This window comes from Pelodiscus sinensis, chromosome 2, assembly GCF_052426305.1.
Source record: "Pelodiscus sinensis isolate ZL-2025 chromosome 2, ASM5242630v1, whole genome shotgun sequence".
NCBI lineage: Eukaryota > Metazoa > Chordata > Testudines > Trionychidae > Pelodiscus > Pelodiscus sinensis.
The window spans coordinates 253,830,331-253,846,305 of NC_143053.1; the positions used below are offsets into that span (position 1 = coordinate 253,830,331).

The 15,975-nt window shown below is 47.9% G+C and overlaps 1 protein-coding gene across 6 annotated transcripts in view; it reads left to right on the plus strand.

Annotated features, from left to right (window-relative positions):
- Positions 1 to 9,117: 9,117 nt before the first annotated feature.
- Positions 9,118 to 15,975, plus strand: part of NKTR (natural killer cell triggering receptor) — an 81,804-nt gene continuing 74,946 nt past the window's right edge. For all 6 annotated transcript variants that reach the window (XM_075922887.2, XM_089776806.1, XM_089776807.1 and 3 more), the window contains exon 1: positions 9,118 to 9,234. The gene's annotated coding sequence lies outside the window, so the exon portion shown is untranslated. The remainder of the gene's footprint in view (positions 9,235 to 15,975) is intronic.

The window sequence follows — 15,975 nt, forward strand, 5'->3', positions numbered from 1 at the left end:
TATTTTGACATAGCAGTAGTGTGGATGCTCCACTGCTGCTAGTTCAAAATAATTACTCCCCAGAGTCATTCAAAGTAATTACTCCACAGTGCTTCCTGGGGCTCCTAAGTCGAGGTAAGGTATCCACATTAAGGAAGCCTGCCTTGGACTAATTTCAAGGCTTCCCTGTAGTATGGACATGCTATTTCAAAAGTTGTTTCAGGAATTATTATTTTGAAATAAGTTATTTCAAAATAATTTTCTAGTGTACACATGTCCTATGAGAAAATCCTGATCCACTGAAAGCAAACAGAGTTTTATCAATAATGTCAGTGGGAGCAGAATCAGATCTATATGGACATTGTGAAAAATAATAATTAATAGTTATAATTAAAAATCTCATTACTTTCTTTGAATATTGCCTCCATACTATAATTTGATTAAAGTGAAAGATGCTGCAGCTACTGCCATTAGAAAATGGGATTTTATGTAAAAAGTACATGTGCAATAGATGCAAATATGCTGAAGGAGCATGCCATTGCCGATTACAATTTCTTTGGTATTCATAACAAAAAACAGGACTATGTAGCACTTTAAAGACTAACAAGATGGTTTATTAGGTGATGAGCTTTCGTGAGCCAGACCCACTTCCTCGGATCAAATTTGATCTGAGGAAGTGGGTCTGGCCCACGAAAGCTCATCACCTAATAAACCATCTTGTTAGTCTTTAAAGTGCTACATAGTCCTGTTTTTTGTTTCAGCTACACCAGACTAACACGGCTACATTTCTATCACTTTGGTATTCATAACATTGCTCTATATTGGGACAAGTCTATAGAAATCCACACTTACAATTCAGATGATGACTCTTGTGTTGGTTACATACATTTGGAATCTAGAATTTTCAGAGTAAAGTACATACCAAACATCTTATTTACATCTTCACATTTAGATTTTGTTTCAGTTCCTGCTTAATCATCCCTATGATTGTCCCTATGCAAGGACATAAAAAAAAGGGTTCTCACTAAATCACGCTGATAGTTTTATATCTTTCTGCCCCCTACAAAGATCTTTTAGTATCAAATTAAGTGAGGTCAAGGCTTCTGAACTCCCTGAACAAGTATTTTGCTATTGCTGCAGATATATTGTCAATGCAACAAATCGATGCAGTATCCTGACAAGGGCCAGTATTGAATCTCTCTCTCTCTCCCTCCCGCCTTCTCTTTCACTCTCTCTCTCTGTCTGTCATAGAAGTGAAGGACTGGAAGAGACTGAGATTGAGCATTTAATCTAGTCCAATCCTCTGCATGTATATATGCATGCACACTCCGGATACAATTGTTCACTCCCAAACAATGGATGAGAATTTTCAACTGATCATAATTTTATACTAGTTATATTCAGATCTATTATATATGTAAACCTCTTGCCAGTAGCAGTCATCAGCCAGAAGGGCCAAGTTCAGTATCTAGGGAGCTTTGACTATCTCACTAAGGTGATAGGTAACAGCCAACATGGATTTGCAAAGAACAAATCATGCCAAACCAATCTGATAGCTTTCTTTAATAGGATAACAAGCCTTGTGGATAAGGGGGAATCAGTAGACATGGTACATCTAGACTTTAGTAAAGCATTTGATACAGTCTCACATGACTTTCTTATCAATAAACTAGGGAACTGCAACATAGACGGGGGTTTTACAAGGTGGGTGCATAACTAGCTGGATAACTGTTCTCAGAGAGTAGGTTATCAATGGTTTACAGTAATGCTGGAAAGGCGTAACAAGTGGGGATCCTCAGGGATCAGTTATGGTATTGGTTTTGCTCAATATCTTCATCAGCGATTTAGATATTGGCATGGAGAGTACACTTATAGGCTACGTCTAGACTGGCATGATTTTCCACAAATGCTTTTAACGGAAAAGTTTTCCATTAAAAGCATTGCGGAAAAGAGCGTCTAGATTGGCACGGACGCTTTTCCGCAAAAGCACTTTTTGCGGAAAAGCGTCCGTGCCAATCTAGACGCGGTTTTGCGCAAGAAAGCCCCGATCGCCATTTTCGCGATCAGGGCTTTTTTTGCGCAAAACAATACCGCGTTGTCTACACTGGCCCTCTTCCTCAAAAGCATTTGCGCAAGAGGGCTTTTGCCCAAATGGGAGCAGCATAGCATTTCCACAAGAAGTACTGATTTCAGACAGCAGGAAGTCAGTGTTCTTGCGGAAATTCAAGCGGTCAGTATAGACAGCTGGCAAGATTTTCCACAAAAGCAGCTGCTTTTGCGGAAAAACTTGCCGGTCTAGATGCAGCCATAAAGTTTGCCAGTGATACCAAGTTGGAGCGGGTTGTAACTGCTTTTTGGAGAGGGTCATAATTCAAAATTATCTGGGCTAACTGGAGAAATGGTCTGAGGTAAATGGGATGAAGTTCAATAAGGACAAATGCAAAGTACTCCACTTAGGGAGGAACAATTATTTTCACGCATACAAAATGGGAAATGACTGTCTAGGAGGGAGTACTGGAGAAAGGGATCAAGGAGTCATAGTGGACCACCAGCTAAATATGACTCAGTAGCGTGACACTGATTAAAAACACCACTTTAAAATTCAAAACTTGTAAATCAAGAGCTGGCAAGGATATTTTTAGTTACGTTCCTTTTCATTGTTTGAATTTGCCTAATGGATAACTGCCTGTTGGCTTTTTGCTCCAAACTGCTTGTTTGCTCTGCAGCAAAGCATTTGCTTATTAAAGTACTTAAACTATTCTGCCCTTTAATATTATCATTCCATTCAGAAGAAATTTGAAAAACTGTTTTTGCATGACTAAATCATTAAAGGGAATACACTGGAATCTATTTTGATCTTTGTAATGCAAGCTTCCAGATTTAGCTATGAAACTCTACTCCTAGGCTACGTCTACACTACGTGTTTTCTCCGCAAAATATGCTAATGTTGGACTCATTCGCATGAGTCGCGATCTCATTTGCATATTTTCTGCCGATCCATTTTTGCACTAGGGGTTTTTGTGCAAAAACAAGCAGTGTGGACCTTTTCTTTTTGTGCAAAACCTCCTTTTTCTTAGGTTTTTGTGCAAAAAAAAAAAAATGTCCACACCGCTAGTTTTTGCACAAAAACCCCTAGCGCAAAAATGGATCTGCAGAAAATATGCAAATGAGATCACGTCTCATGCAAATGAGATCATATCTCATGCAAATGAGTCCCTCATTAGCGTATTTTTTTGTGGAGAAAACACGTAGTATAGACATCGCCCTATTGTGCAGCCTGACATTCTGTACTTTCACTGGGCCTTACTGAGAGTTCTAGGTCAGTTCCTCACTTGGTGCAGATGGACTTAGTTTCACTGACATCAATGGAGCTACACTGATTGATATCAGATGAGGATCTAGCCTTTTATGTGTTGAACATCCAGAATATACAGTTATGAACCAGCCTTCTAGCACTGATTTGGGGCCTATGCAGATAAATTTCAGGTATTGTAAGGCAATGTCCAAACAATTCTTTGTCTGCCCTATATCGTCAAAAAGCACTAGATCGGGGGTGGGCAAAAGGGCCTCCACGGGCTGGGTTGATCTGGTCTGTGGAGGTCCTGCCGCTCCCCTGATCCCAGACCAATCAGGGCCTAGGGATGGGGGAGCGTGCGGCGCTTGGAGTCAGCCCTGGTGATTGACTCTACATGCCACACACCAGAGAGCAGAGAGTGAGAGACTTCGTGCTCCCCACGCCCCCAGGCCAATTAGGGCCTGGGGTCCGGAGTATTGCAAAATCTCCTCCCACCCTGCAATGGGCTCAGCTGGCAGGAGACCCATGCAGGGTGGGGCAGATTTCACATGCTGCCCCTGCCCCCGCCTCCAGGTCCTGATTGCTCTGAGAGTCGGAGGAGAGTCTGCAAAGTCTCCCACCGCCAGGGGTGCAGGTGCCTAGAGGTAACTGCCAGCTGTTCAGAATAGCTGGCAGTTCTCTGGGAGGGGGGCAAAGACTTCACATGCTCCCCCACCCTCAGACTAATCAGGGTCTGTGGGTAGGGAAGCACGGAAGTGTTCTTGCCCCGCCCATTATGCCTGAGGCCACACCCCTTCTGGGCAGCCCAGAGCCACTTGAAAAATTTCTGAAGTGGCCCCCAGTCAAAAATTATTGCTCACCCCTGGTCTAGATCTTTATGCAGTATCCAACAATCATACTACAAGTACAGTAGGCTCAGAGAGGTCTGTTTTATACTACAAATAATTCAGTAAAGTTATCTAATTGCAATGGAAAATGTAAGCGCAAACGCTATTTGAAAAGTTGCTCTTCATTTTTAATGTCACACTTTTTTGTGCAAAATTTCCAAAAAAGAGGCAGTCTTATCTAAACCACAGTCACCAGAACAAAGGCACTTCCTCCAATGGGGAATAGCTTCCACATTTGAACCTTCTAACCTCATCTGTTTTTACTGCTGTTCAATAAATGACAGCAAGGAATGTATTATAATGGGGAAAGCATAATTTTTGCATCTTCTTTCTCAAAAATAGTTGAACCAAGTTTGTCCAATCTTTCAAAAAAATCAACTTCTATCAGAAGCTTCAGGGGGTAGCTGAGTTAGTCTGTAAGGGTATGTCTACACTACCACCCTAGTTCGAACTAGGGTGGTAATGTAGACATACCCTATAGGATAAACTTAAAAAACAACAAATGGTCTGTCAGCACTTTATAGATTAACAAAACATTTATATGGTATCATGAGCTTTTGAGGGCACAGCCCACTTCTTCAGATGACCAGAGTTTTGAGTTTAGGCTGTGCCCATGAAAGCTCATGAGATCACCTACATGTTTTGTTAGCCTATAAAGTGCCACCAGACCATTTGTTATTTTTTAAGTTTAACTTCTATCAGGTTTGCCAGTGAGATTATGCCTGAGTGTTTGTAGGACTGGAGCGTAAGTGTGGAAAATGTCAGCCACAAAATTTATGTGTCTGGAATTTATGACAAATGAAAATAAAGATTTATAATAGAAACAATTATACAGCCTTATCTGTAGAGATGAACTACTGAGCATACCCTCACTCTTTAATCAATAGGGGCTTTTTATTTATTTCAATTGACACAGTATCAGACACTAATTCAACTAAGGTAGCCTCCTGCAGCAGCACCTAGTATTGGAAAAACATGAAAAAATAACTCTTTGCCATTGATGTTCATACTTCATTATCTGCTTCAAAAGAATGGTCTCAAAAGTGTTCATGCAAGCTTTTTCTTCATATAAAATCTTTTCCTCCGCTGAGCTGCATATTTATCAACTCTGTCCTAGATATGCAGAGAGTTCATTTCCCTGAGCACCAGACCTTAATTTAGTTCTTTATTAAAGTAATTGGGACTTAATTTTTTTATTTGTTAGCAATCTTTTGCTACCTGCATTAAGAATAATTACCATATTTCCAAGTCTTGTATGTGTTTTTAAAAATTTGTTTGTTTGCTTTTAGCCAAGAGTTCAAGTTCCAATAAAATGAGTAGTTCAGATAATGTAGGAAGGTAGAGGTACTTCAGTTATGTAGAGAAGAAAAACCTAGTGATATTTGTTACTTTAGGAAGATAGAGGAAAGCAAAGTGATCTGGGTTCCAATTCTGGCTTAGCCACAGACTTCCTGTGTGACTTGGGGCAAGGCACTTAATCTCTCTGTATCTCAGTTCTCCATCTATAAAACAAGGATAATATTGCTTCCTTAGCTCGCAGTTTTTGTGCTGAAAGATCCAGTAAGGCTCATATTTCTTCATGTTTAGTGAAATGATACTTTGCAAGTAGTCCCAGTGGTCTTGCAAACCTGTGAAAGTACATCACAATTGAATCCCCAGTAGGACTGTAGTGCATAGCAATGTAGCACTAAGCCTGAATCTAGATGAAAGAGTCTGATTCTTTGTTTAGTGAGGTGCTCAGAAACTATAGTGATGAAGGCCATAAAGCAATAACCCAAATCCAATACATTGTCATAATTTTATTTCTGACTTCTAAAATATCTTTTCTCCCCCCTATCTTGCCACTGTTACCTCACAGTTCGTTTGCTTTTTAAGGTTGCCGGGAGACTTCTGAACCTCCTCTTCAATGTGGACTTCAGAATGGTTCTCATCTCCAGGCTGGATACTACAATGGACTCTCTTTTGTGCTACTTTTGAAGAGCATCTGGAAGGCAAAAGCTCAACTCCCAGATGGTGTGGTTATTACTGTGAGCATATTTCATCAGTGCTCAGAGCTATGCACTGGTTACTTCTATTTGGGTGCAAAACAAAGCGTGGGACCTGTAAAAATGGGAATCAAGATACAAGTTGAACCTTTCTGGTCCAGGATTCTCTGGTACAGCAACATCTGTGGTTCACAGGGAGCAGCTGGCTCCAGAGCCCCAGCATCCCAGGGCAGCAGAGCCATGTAACCTCATGGCTGGCCGTGGATCTGAAAGCAAGTGGCCCACTGATCACCTGGCCTGGTGATCTGCTTACAGACCTTGGGAGAGCCTGGAGTCTGTAAGTAGAGGGGCTGACCACCCCTGGTCTGGAGAACTACCTTCTTTAGGACCAGTCAGGTCCCAAAGGTGGTGGACCAGGGAGGTCCAATGTGTACTATGATTCATGTGACTCTACAGATGACATGATGGAATAAGTATGGAAATCTATGTTTAAACCTGCTTTTAGTCTCTGAGCATACTCACTGTGAAGTAGCTGTTTCTGGAAATATGAGTGGAGTGTTACAAAAAGCTGACATGGGCACACTTGAAAGGAAACACAGAGACTAAAAAGATGAGAGTTGGTGGTACAGTCTGGTAACCACATAGGAGGGCTTGTCTAGACTAGAGAAGCTTGCACTGGTGTAACTACACTAGTGAAACCCCTAATGTGAACACACTATTTTGCTATAAAATAGGGCTTGTAACCTACTAGTGTAAAGTGCATCAGTAAAAGCCTCATATTGTACTTTTGCATGTATGTGGCTATATTGGTACAACACTCCCCAGGCCACAATGGACAAGATCATAGATATCCCAAAAGAAAATATTAAGAGACTAAGGGGGGATATGATAGAAGTATATAAAAGCATGAATGGTGTGAAGAAAGTGAATAAGGAAAAGCTATTTACTTGTTCCCATAATATAAGAACTAGGGGCCACCAAATGAAGCTAATGGGCAGCAGGTTTAAAACAAATAAAAGGAAGTTCTTCTTCACACAGTGCATAGTCAACCTGTGGAATTCCTTGCCAGAGGAGGTTGTGAAGGCTAAGACTATAACAGGGTTTAAAAGAGAACTAGATAAATTCATGGAGGTTAAGTCCATTAACGGCTATTAGCCAGTATGGATAAGGAATGGTGTCCCTAGCCTGTTTGTCAGAGGGTGGAAACGGATGGTAAAACAGAGATCGCTTGATCATTACCTGTTCAATTCACTCCCTCTGGGACACCTGGCATTGGCCACTGTTGGCAGATAGGGTATTAGGCTGGATGGACCTTTGGTCTGACCTAGTATGACCATTTTTACGTTCTTATGAGCAATGCTGGACAGTGCCCCAGGCAGTCCAAGGCATCGTCAGGGCGCTTCAGGCCTAGAGCTTGGGATGCCGTCATCTCCAGTCCAGTCTCCATTCAACAAAGAAATATTTGTGGATTTCTAAGCAGGGCTTTCATATCCCTGCTTTGGGCCCTTTGTAGAGCCTTCTGCTGATATGCTACTCTCCCTCATTAGCCTCACACAGATCTGCACTTGGCTGTGATATCCAGCCATCAAAGCCTGGTCCACATGCAGCTTTGTCCACAGTCCACAGAATTCTCTGCAGCTCCACTCCACCCTGTGCTCTCACCCTGCAACAAAGCCCAGCTGTGCCCAGAGTCAGGACTTTGCCTGTTGATGGTCTTGGCCAGAGGAAAGGGATGTGCAATGGGGAAGAGGCTGGTGGAAAACACTGTCAGGTCCTTCTTAGTGGAGGAGTTGAAATCCCCTGCTTTGATGACCCATCATGAAGTTACCAGGATTTTGGGGCCAGTGGCTTCACAAGGGCTACCTCTACACTGGCATGATTTTCCAGAAATGCTTTTAACGGAAAAGTTTTCCGTTAAAAGCATTTTCGGAAAAGCGTGTCTAGATTGGCAGGACACTTTTCCGGAAAAGCACTTTTTGCGGAAAATCGTCCGTGGCCAATCTAGACGCGCTTTTCCGCAAAAAAGCCCCGATCGTCATTTTCACGATCGGGGCTTTTTTGCGGAAAACACTACTGTACTGTCTACACTGGCCCTTTTCCGGAACAGTTTTCCGGAAAAAGACTTTTGCCCGAACGGGAGCAGCATAGTTTTTCTGGAAAAGCACTGATGATTTTACATTAGAGCGTCAGTGCTTTTCCGGAAATTCAAGCGGCCAGTGTAGACAGCTGGCAAGTTTTTCTGGAAAAGCGGCTGATTTTCCGGAATAACTTGCCAGTGTAGACAGCCAAGGGGAGGTGGGAAGGAGGAACAAAGCCCAGAAGCGGCCAGGCAAGGTCTCTGCTATTCCTACCCCCAGCCAATGAAGGGAGGGGGCCTCCCACTTCTTACAGGCACCCCTAAATTCAGGGGGTTGCCACTGAAGAATGGGCGGGGTCCAACCCTGCACCTTCCTGCAGGGGGGTGGCACAGGGCAGGGCGCTCACTCCCCCAATTGCCACAAAGGGGGTGTGGAAGGGCCCAGACTCTCCATGCTCGCTCTGCAAAGGTAGGGCAAGAAAGCCAGCCCCCCCATCCACATTTCCCCCAACGGGGTGGGGGGGCAGCAGGAAAGAATCACCCCCCCCCCCCCCCGCGGGGGTAGAAGGGGCTGGCTGTGACACGGGTCTGGGCCTGGGACAAGCAGTGCTGGGAGGGGGGGAGAAAGGAGGGGGAAGGCCATGCTGCGGGAAGACGTTGGGCCCCAGGAGCAGCGGGTCACGTGCACTGTGTAGCGGTGGGGGGGGGGGGAGGGGGCACCTGCTGCCGCCCTTCCCTTTATCTCCCCCCTGCCCGGCCACTGCACCTCGCAGGAGCGACCGTTGGGCCGAGAAGCAAGCGCGCGCGCTACACCAGAGGAAGGGGGCTGCCTCCGCGCGAGCTGGCCTCCGGGCGCGCGTGCGCGCGGCGCGCCCGCGAGGAGGGGGAGGGGACGCCCGGGAAACGGCGGGGAGGGGGAGGACAGCCAGCCTGTTCATGACGTTTGGGGGCCGGTGGCTCCGGCGGCAGCTCCTCACGGGGGGAAGGGGAACAAAGCGCAGGAGCGGCCAGGTAAGGACGCAGCGGCGGCTCGGCCCACCCAGCCGGGGAAGGGCGAACCTGCTAGTTCCCGCGGGGTCACCCTCCCGTTCCCGGTAGCGGTGGGGAGGCGGAGGAGCTCCCAGGACCTGCCCCCCCCATTTCCATAGGGTCCTTCCCTCACCCCCCCACGTTCCTATAAGGGGGGGCAGCAAGGCAGGGGCTTACCCCCCGGATCTCCCTAAGGCCCGGGGGTCCTGCCTGCCTGTCCCGGCTCCCAGAAGTGAACGGACGTTCACTGCCTCAGAGCCGCTGGGGAATCCCCCCCCCCCAGCACGCACCCCAACTTCCCAACGGGGGACAGCGGGCCGGGAGCACACCCTACCCCCCGCTTCCCCCGCTCTGCGCCCAGGTGGGAGCAGGGCCCCCAAACCTGCTCCCGTCAGGTGGGGACGGAGTCGAGGGTCTTCGCTCCCCCTCCCCCAATGATCCCAGCGGTGTCTGCTCCCCCCCCCTCTCCGGAGTGGGCCGGGGGGGCACGCCAGGGAGGGGGCTGGGTCCTGTCTGGGTGCAGCGGGACGCGCCATGGCGGGAAGGGGGGGCCGTGGCAGCGACACGCGGGGTGGTTGTTTTCCCCGGGGGTGGGAGGGGCCCTGGAGCGCCGTAGGACCGGGTGGGGGGGGGGGGTTACGTGGCTGGAGGGCTGCCCCCGTGCAGCCTGCCCCGCCCGCCTGCTCACTGCCACATCACAGGCAGGGCGGGCGGCAAACGCCAGACGTCACGGGCGTGTTCTCGCGGGATTACAGCGTGGACTCCGGTCTCCTCGGTGGCGCGCGCGCGCCTCCGCGGCCCCTGCGACGAGGGGAGGGGGGGGGGCGAGTTAATGTCCGTCGCCTGGTTCCCTCCCTTCTGGGCCGGGAGGGGAGGTCTCGCTCCCGCAGCGTCACCCCAGTTCCCAGTGGCGAGGAAGGGAGGCCCGTTAGTTCCCACCGGGTCACCCCATATTTCTCGGGTCCCGCGTCCAGTCACCACTGAGAGAGAGGGCGGGCTTCTCAGCCCCACCTGCCTGTGGGCATTAGGAAGGGCCCTCCCACCCCGCAATGACACATTCCCATACGAGGTAGCGGCTTCCCCCAGCTCCACATACGTCGCTATAAGAGTGGGAGGGGCCGTAAAGCAAGGCGCACCCCCCCCCCCAATTCCGCAGAAGGGGCCCTGATTCTCCATCCAAGCGCCACAAGGTAGGGACAGCAGGAAAGGATCTTAATCTCCCTGTAATGGGGTGTACAGGGCCTAGGGATGAGGAAGAAGTCAGAAAAGCCCTGTTGGCAGGTCTAGCCCCACCCTTCTGGCCTTGTCAATCATGCATGTAAGGGAGGAAACTGGTCTGGGGAGGAGCAATATTACTTTAAAACAAGTGCCAGACTGCAGGAGTGGTTGCTGATTGGATAGAGGGAAGTCAAAGGCAGGAGACCTTCATCCCAACCCTGAGAAGAGTACAGCAATCTCCCACACTAAAATAGGCTGAGCCTACCAGAGGGATTCATCTACAGGAATTTCCCCAAACCCATAACCTAGGGATAGGATTGTTGGCAGCACTATAGACTTACCACCTCCCTTTTTCTGTGACCTCAGGGACGGAGCATCACAGAAAATGTGGGAGGGCTGTCATGTTGTAATCTCTCTGCTAGAAGGAATTAAGGAGACTAAGGAGGGACAGAAACCCCCCTCCTGCTTGCAAATAGTATGGAAATGAGGCTGGCGTTGTAATCACCCAGTGTAGATAAATGGCCTTGGTCAGGTTCCCTGGCCCCCTGAAGGAGGACTCATCAAGGACTCTGTTGCATTCCCCCACCATAACCCCAAGTTATTCAAAATGGAGAGAGAGGGACAGCAGCAGAAAAAGATAGTAACTCTCTACATATTTAAATCCCACTAAGGGAAGAAGCATAATCTCTACAGGCACCTAGAGTCCTTGCTCCCCCTACCTCCAATTCTAGAAGGAGAAGTTAGCCTTCACTCTTCATCCATGATGCCTGTACCAAAGTGGGAGCAGGGTCCTCAAATCTTCCCCTTACTGCCAACGATGTGGTGGGGGCAGAAATCTATTTTCTTTTCTTCCCCCAGTTCCCAGAGATTCAAGTGGTGTCTGCTTCTCCTTCCAATTTCCTGCATTGGGTCAGAAGGCAAGGACCTCCTTGCCTCCTGTTTACCAGGAAGAGTAAATAAGAACAGTAAACTTTTATCTGATGCTGTATCTTGTTCTGGGTACAGCAGTAGTTGCTGTGGGGGCAAAGGTGGCTTTGCATGGGTTGGAAGCTACAGTGTGACTGTTTCTGATTCTTCTTGGCAAGAAGGGAGAATTTGGAGAGGTGGTGCTGTGGAGGGTGCAAATCTTGAGCGATGGCTGGTGGGACAGCACAGGAGAAGAGGTGTTTGTAAATAGGAACAGTAAACTTTTATCTGGTTAGATCCATCAATGGCTATTAGCCAGGATGGGTAGGAATGGTGTCCCTAGCCTCTGTTTCTCTGGAAGTGGGAGACAGGGGAGGGATCACATGAGGATTACCTATTGTGATCCCTCCCTCTGGGGCATCTGGTATTGGTCACTGTCCGCAGACAGGATACTGGGCTAGATGGACCTTTGGTCTGACCTAGTATGGCTGTTTTTATGTTCTTGTATATGGGAGAAAAAACCCATGCCTGGAGAAGATGCAGGCACTAGAGGAATTGATGTGCACGTGCATGCTGGTTTGAAAACTGCAGTTGCCATTTCCGTTTATTATTCCTGCCTTTTTAATGCCACGTCATGGCGGAGGGGGGGGGGGGGGACGGGGGACATGAGATGTTCATGTTCTCACAAAATTATAGTGTGGAATATGCTCTCTCCTTTTCTGGTGCACTCAAAGGGGAACGTGCCCCACCATGAGCTTTCCTCTGTCTTGGTGAACATGTGCATGTGTCTCAGAACAGATGTGCATGGTATGGTGGGGAACAGTGCCTGTAATGCGGGGAGAGGATCTTGTGGGGAGGACGGGGTAAATCTGCCAATTAATGGCATTTTGGGTTAGTGGCTGGAGCTGTACCTCTTCACAGAGAGGAATGGGAATAAAGCACAGAAACTGGCAGGAAAGGATGGAGCTACTGCTAATTCTTCCCATTATGGAGGGGATGAGAGGTATTCCTACTTGTTTCTGTGGTACCACCCCTAAATTACTCCTGCCTTATTAATGCCACATGATGGCTGGGGGGAAAACATGAGACATTCATGTTCTCCCAAATTATAGAGTAGAATATGCTCTCTTCTTTTCTGGTGCACTCAAAGGGGAGAGAGCCTCACCATGAGGCATAGTCACGATAGTAGCTGAAACTGAGGTGGTGAGTGGATTCCTCACCCCAACCTTCCTGCAGGGGCATACTCAGAAATTTATTTTTGACCCCTTTTGCAGGCAGGACATGTTCTGTGGACCTCTTCAGTGCATCTGGCAGAAGCTCACTCTTCCCTCCCCACCTCTGCCCTGACTCCTTTTTTCCTCCCCCATCCCAGCTCCAGCAGCAGCCTGCTTTACCCACTACCATGGTGGCCCCAGAGCTGGAAGAATTCAATGCTCCTGGTGACTGTTTGGGGCCTTGTGCTCCTTTTTGTTCCCCGAGTGCACGCTTGTGCCTTCCTGTAAGGGGGAGACAGCAGGAAAGGGCCTCAGTGACACATTCCCAATTGGTGACAAGTTTCAGAGAAGTAGCCATGTTAGTCTGTTTCAGTAAAAAGGAGGAGTCCTGTGACACCTTAAAGACTAACATATTTATTAGGGCATAAACTTTTGTGGTAGGGATGCAATTGTAAGCATCACCTACTGGGTGATGCTTACTGTTAACTAGGTAATATATATGAACAGCCATAATGGGTCAGACCAAAGGTCCATCTAGCCCAGTATCCTGTCTGCTGACAGTGGCAAATGCCAGATGCCCCAGCGGGAGGGAACACAACAGGTAATCATCACGTGATCCCTCTCCTGTCATCCATTTCCAAGCAAACAGAGACTAACAATGCCATTGATGGACCTACCCTCCATGAATTTATCTAGCTCTTTTCTGAACCCTATTGAAGTACTAGTCTTCACCACATCCTCTGGCAAGTAGTTCCACAGGTTGACTTTGCGCTTCCTTTTGTTTGTTTTAGACCTGTTACCCATTTATTTCATCTGTTGACCCCCTAGTTCTTATATTATGGGAACAAGTAGATAACTTTTCCTTCCTCACTTTTTCCACACTAGTCCTGGTTTTATAGACCTCTATCATACTTTCTAAGCTGAAAAGTCCAAGTCTTTTTAATCTCTTTTCATAGGGAAACCATTTCAAATCCCTAATAGTTTTTGTTGTCTTTCTCTGAACCTTTTCCAATGCCAATATATCTTTTTTGAGGGGAGGCAACCACATCTGTATGAACTATTCAAGATATAGGTGTACCGTGGTTTTATATAAAGGCAATAAGATATTCTCTGTTTTATTCTCTATTCTTTTTCTAATGATTCCTAACATTCTATTTGCTTTTTTGACTGCCACTGCACAGAGTGGATGTTTTCAGAGCACTATCCACAGTGACTCCAAGATCTCTCTTGAATAGTTGTAGCTAAATTAATCCCCATACTGTATGTGTAGATGGGATTATTTTTTCTAATATGCATTACGTTACATTTATCAAAATTAAATTTCATTTGCCATTTTATTGCCCAATCACTTAGTTTGGTGAGCTCATTTAGTTTGATGGTTAAACTGATGGCCTGGCCGATCTGGGGCAGCCACCTAACTGACCGCACACTACACAGGAGACTTTTTCTCTCCCCCTCCCGTCCACCAAGAGAAGAGATCAGGAACTGTGCCCCCTCCAAGGAGATGCTGAGACCCCAGGGAAGCCTCCTCCCCAGGAGTGGAGCTGGCCCTGCTCTCAGGGAGGCTTTGTTGTTGGCTCTGCAGTATAAATTTCATTTAAGCTTTATATTGCAGTGCCCGCAGCAGGTGTAACCATGTAACTGCTAAGATTTTCAGCGATTACACAGTTACCTTTTTAACCAACTTTTTACATCCCTACTTCACTCCCTACTTGTCAGTGAGAGATACTCATCATTATTAATAACTAGAGGTGTTGCTTGAGTCCTGGTGGGGGGGAGGGTCTGGGCAATGGATGGGGAGTGTAAAAGTTCTGGGAGGTGTGGTGGAGTGAGCAGAGTAGGGGGTTTGGGTGTGTGGTAGGTAGGGCTTATGGCAGAGTTATGTGCGGGAATCAGGGAAGGGGGCTGGGAGGTCTGGGGAAGCTTACCAGGGTTGTCCTGGGTGGTAAAGTTGGTGCACCTCTGGGGGGAGAGGGCTGCACTGCCCTGCCACGGCATATCTGGGGGGGGGGGGGGCAGTGGTTCCCGGTCATGGCATATTCTGAGGGGGAATGCAGTTCCCAGCCTCTTCTCTGGGGCGTGGGTTTCCTCATGGTGTGCTGAGGCCTGTCCTTTGGAAGGGCATCTCTTATGGGGGTGGGCTGTGGTTTCTGGCCTCCATGGTCGGGAGTGTTTTGTGGGGGTGGGGAGGCAGGCCACAGTTCCTGGCATCTTCTCCAGGGTGGGCTGGGCCACAGTCCATGGCCTCTCCTCTAGGGTGGGCTGGCCTGTAGTTCCCAGCCTCTCTTCTGGGGGGTGTCTCCTGTGCAGGGGTGGGGCACTGTGGTTCCCGTCTCTCCTCTGGGTGGGGATGCAGTTCTGTGCTGGCAAGCCCTGGAGGTGGCATCTCCTGATGGGAGCAGCCTATGCTGGTAAGGCCTGGGAGTGATCCCTGGGGGGGACCGCAGCGGCAGGGCTGGTGGGCAGCGGGGCTCCTGCACTATTTGAGGCAGGGGGGCCACTTACCCGGGACGGTGGCAGGCAGTATGGCAAACCCCCATCCCCAACTGGCCACTCAGTTGCTGGTGCGGCCGCTCTCCTGTGCAGTATAGCTGTCCCTCCGATAAGCCCCCTCCATTCCCATGTTATGGAAAACAATTGATTCCAGGCACATCCCATTTTCCTGGCACAATCAAAGCCAGACCTACCTTTAAAAGGTCACATTGGTGGTCCTAGCTCTTACCGTTTAGGACTAGGGATGTAAAATTTTGATTATTTGTCTAATAATCCACGCGGTGTTTCGAAGCCACAGTGCCACATGGAGTCCAGGGTCAGCAGGAGAGACCTCAGCTGACCCCAGGCTTCACGTAGTGCTGCTGCTTTTAAATGCCACATGCAGCCAAGGGCCAGCTGGGGACCTCGGGCTGCACGTGGCATTTCAAAGCTGCAGTCCCTGGGCTCCACGTGGCACTGCCACTTTGAAGCGCTCTCCTCCCCCCCCCCCCCCACTGCCTCTTTCTGATAGAGGTAGCAAGGGGGGGCAGTGCGTAGTAGACTAGCGTGTCGACTATCTGATAAGCATTTGCTTATCAGATAATCAACTAGTCGTTCATATCCCTATTTAGGACTGTGGTGTCCAACCAGTTTTGAAGCAGTAGCCACTACAGCAGCTACTGCTATAGCGAGTTAGCCACACTCAACCGTCCAAATAGCCACATGTGGCTAGTGGCTAGTGTGTTGGACACAATGGGTGTAGGAGGAGTTCTTGAACAAACAGACTTGCAGACACACAGACTCACTGACTCAGACGCATAAATCTCTAATCTTCTATAATATATAAAGGAGAATGTTTGTATGTTCGTGCTTTAATAACTTGGACACTATAAGAGCTACTGCAACCAAACTT